The sequence below is a fragment of the Atta colombica genome, unplaced genomic scaffold (assembly GCF_001594045.1).
Source record: "Atta colombica isolate Treedump-2 unplaced genomic scaffold, Acol1.0 scaffold12, whole genome shotgun sequence".
Classification (NCBI taxonomy): domain Eukaryota; kingdom Metazoa; phylum Arthropoda; class Insecta; order Hymenoptera; family Formicidae; genus Atta; species Atta colombica.
In genome coordinates, this window is record NW_017259206.1 from 2,521,394 (window position 1) to 2,526,079 (window position 4,686).

Consider the following 4,686-nt stretch of genomic DNA (forward strand, 5'->3'; position numbering starts at 1 on the left):
ATATATATATATATATATGTGTATATGTACATATTTCACATTTACAAAATTCATAACTTTCCATTTCAATCGATGGAATTAACACCATACATAGACGAGTATATGCGAAACATACGATAAATGCTGAATAAGAGTTAAGCCCCACATGAAAGAAGATGAAATCAATCACATCGAGTCTATCATCTCCTGTTTATGAAAAATCACGTTTAAAATTGATTCAAACATATGTCCTAACTATTAATTCTAATGAGACACAAATAGTGTTGTACCATGAGTGATTCGAAGAGATTGATAGATGTAACAAGTGCTTCTAATAACAGAAAAATTGATACCTGAGTCTAACAATCTAATCAAAGGAAATTACTTCATCATGATCAAAAATTAACAATTAGGCTCTGACCAAGTCAGATTAAACGCGATTGAGATGCTGATAGATAAATGCAGAGAAACGAGTGCTTCGATCAGAGTAATGCAATTCCTTTTTAGACGACTCAGAGACGAATCCGAATCAATCGATCACTTGTCTCCGCTAAGGACCAAATCGTTTGCCGACAGACAGAGCGTGTCCTCAATTAGTCGACAACAGTAGTTGCTAAACCATGCGAACATTGCATCATTGCGGAGTTCATAACATTACGCAACTGGCATCACCTCGTGCCCGGAGCATTTGCCGTAAGGGTTGCAATGATCACCTCGTATAGCAATGAGCCTCAATGAGGGTGCCGCTTACTGTCAAAACATCGAAGATACAATTCCATCATCGAACTAGAATTCCATCGAATGGATTTTGTGAACAATCGATTAGTCTTATAATTTCAACGGCACTCCCAAAGTAAAGGCGCGACATGAAGAACTGGCTGCGATTTGTTCATTTAAATCGGTGACAAGTAATATGTTATATATCATACGTTAGCTTCCCCATCATTAGATTTATCCTCGGGATACTGAGCTCTCTCACTATGTCAAGGTTGTACCCGTGAGAGGGAAGATATTATCTGAAAAATGTAATATACAATTATCTAGTTTTATTATTTATTATATCTAATTTATATCTAATTAATTATATAGTATTAGACAATTATCAGTTAATTTTTAAAAATTATTATCAAACGCGCGTCAATTCGCTATCATTGCGAAATAAATTCAGAGCAGATAGAAGAATTGAATTTCTTATTATGATATCTGTAAGATATGATTAGGGTATCAATCGAATCAGGCTAGGAAATAATAAAAAAAAATATTCTTTTTATTACCGGATTATTGCTAATAAACAATCATAAAGTTACTCGATTTTTATACGCACGCGTCGATCATATCGCGAAAGATGCATGAAAACGAGATATCTTTAGTTTTTTAATATCTAAATGTATAAATCATATTTATATTAAAGAATCACACTAAGTACTGCGCAACAATTGTAAAGATGCTTTTTCGGGTAAATATAATCATTGTGAGATATCTAAACCAAGAAGGTAATCACTTAATGGAGAACACCATTGTGACGGTCGAAAAAAAGGCTATTTTTGTGAATTTTCTTTGTGAAAACTAATAGCTTGTATGAATTATTGTCTTTATATATTTATATATTCAAATACATATAATATTCCTAGCCTCAGTGCTTATTAATGTGCTCGTCTGGAAAAACATGAGTGCACAGCTCTAAAAAAAAATTTTTTTTATTTTAAAGTATATGAGTGTAATTTCAGTTGAGCGTATTGATTTTTTGATAAAATAATTTTAGACAAAATAGCGCTGTTTTAAAAAAAGAAGTCGCGATTTTGCGAAAAAAATTGTTACTTTTTTTTATTGTTTTTCAAAAATTAATAATCCGATTAAAAAATTTATACGCTTAACTAAAGACAATTTTGTTGTAAACATTCTGTCCAAAATTCAAGTCATTTAGATAAAAATTGGACGAGATATGTTAGCGCCCAGTTACAAAAACGTGATTTCGAAAAAAATGTGTTTAAAGTTTTACAACCGATTAATTTATGCATTTGATCACGTGCTACTCCATCGCATATTTACTATAGTTCCATTACGAATTTCAACATAATATTTTAGGAACATATTTTTAAGCATTACAAAAATGCAAAAAAAAAATCGATTTTTTAAATTCAACAGTAGTGTTCATAATATAATTATAGGACAGAATCTCCGAAAATCATTATTAAATTCGTATGAAATTCCGATAATTACCGAGAATTACATATGCAATTACAAAAAATAATTGTGTAATATTAGGTAAAATCATTTATTTTTATTTTTTTAATTTATGATTCCAGAATTCCAGTCTTACAAATAATGAAAATGACAAATATATACTTCATTTAGAAAATATATATTTTATATATTTACTTTAGAAAATCTTCATTTATATATATTGTTTAATATATATAAGATTGAACTATGAATACTGTAGTATGACTAAAAAAATTTCAGACACAATAAGGGAGTAGCGATAGTAATAAGGAATAATAGATTTCAACCTGTCAGAAACTAGATATATCGAAATACACGATTTCTGACAGATTGAAATCAGGGAGTCAATTGTGTAATTTGAAATGAGGTGAAAATTAATTAACAAAAGTGAACAAATTCACTAGAATATTTATAATTTTATTGGTCAATAGTAAATTTGCTCACTTTTACAATTTTCAAATCATTTTAAATTATCGTTATTGCCGCATATTATGTCTGAGACTTAACTTCGAAGAATTAAATAAAAAATTAATGGATAAAATATAACTAAATAAAATTAAAAAGTTAAGAGTCTAAAATGTAATTAAGTTAAGTTAAAATTAATTAATTTTTAATTTTAACTTAACTTTTATCTTTTTAACTTAGCACTATCCAATCCTTACAATTTGTAATTCCATTCATACTTTTTTGTTTTGACATTTGTCTCTTGACACTTTCCCGCTAGCGGCCATGAGCGGCCGAACGTGATTGGCTGAATTCGTGACGTAATCGGAATAGTGGCCAATCGCGTTCAGTGGCTCACAGAGTCGCTGCTCGGCGCGAGGGTATGTTATGCGACGCGTCCTGTGAGAAGTTATCGCTTGTGTAATTCTGATTTGTGAATGAAATGAAATCCGGTTGCAGAGACTTGCAAGCTGAACGTTTGTCGAATACTCTGTTCCTTTTGAAATGGGTGCCATCATTGGACGCTGGACGTATTGGTAGACATATTGAATGTCATTTCCTGAACGCGATTTGATGATTCGTGCATTGCTCCAAAATCAGTGAGTGAATTACAGTGATTTATGCATGTGCAACAAAAGTTGCGGAGATATATCGAGAATTCCAACATTAGAGAGATAATCGTCGTGTTATATGTCGTAGTTTTTCTTCTAAAAAAAAACAAGTACTTACCAGTAACCACAATTTATTGTAACTCAGCGATTATTTAATTTTTGTTGAATTCTGACAAGTAATAAGGTTGCAAGGATTTATTGTATTACGCTGTCATCTCAATCGTTTGTTGCAGAACAAAACCTTTAGTGCAACATTGAGTGTAATTGAATGCAAATTATTTCACATATTATTTTCAATGTTAATAATTTATCTTTTTAATTATTCTTTGTTATCAAGATAACTTTGTAATCTTAAAAGATTAAATTATTTATTAACTCTCAAAATATGTAAACCGATTATGCACACAGTTGTGTGCATAAGTTGATCTGTTCGTCTTGCTTATATTTTTTTACAATTTTTATACTTGAAATGATCGAGATAGATATATATTTGGCGCTGAAAAGAGAGAAAGTGAAAATGTTGAGTGTAAAAAGTATAAACCAGTCGAACAGACCTAATATTATATTAATTTTCCCATTTGAAAAACGCTATTAGATAATTTGCGTTTCTTACTTTCGATATTTACTTCAGATCACTGTTGCCAAGTCTCTGAAAGTTATCTCTTATGTTGCGATTTTCTCCGTAGCTGTAATTTATTATTAGCTGTAATTTAGGTTTTTTTTATTTTCCTCTTCAAAAGTCACCTAGAAATTCTCCTAAACTTGTTGCGCCCCCAAACAATCTTCCGGTAAAAAGAAAAAAATCTTTCAAGTTAGTTAGAAATTCTATTAAATTGGCAACACTTTCAGATGCGTGAATTACGAAAGGTTTTATAATAGATTTATTCGCGTTGCATGAAATTCCCAAATATTTTTGCACTTAAAATAAGAATAAATATTTGGCATTGAAAAGAGTGAAAGCGAAAATGCCGAACAACGCGAACAGATCTAATGAATAACTTGTTCCTCTTATTAAATACGGAAATTAATAATCATTTAAATGATTGATGAAAATAATCACGAACAGAGCATGAACGAGCACGAAGAAGCAAACTCAGATTCACAGAGTTCAAAATAATTAGAAAAGAATTCAGTCATATGTCATCAATTATAAGTTCATTTTCAAATGCAAAAAGAATTCTTTTTCTAAAAAGTTCTGATAAGAATTCTTTTTGCATCTCAAAATGAATTCAGAATTGATGATATACGACTGAATTGAGGACTGAATCCTTTTTGAATTCTCTATGCTATGTGGATATAGACAGCAAAAATACGAGCAAGCTCGAATGTGCATCGATCAATGCATTCCCTCTTTTATCAAATAACAGGCATTTAATAATAGGGATATAATTTATCGTAAATGTTTCAAATTTATTCGTATATATATATA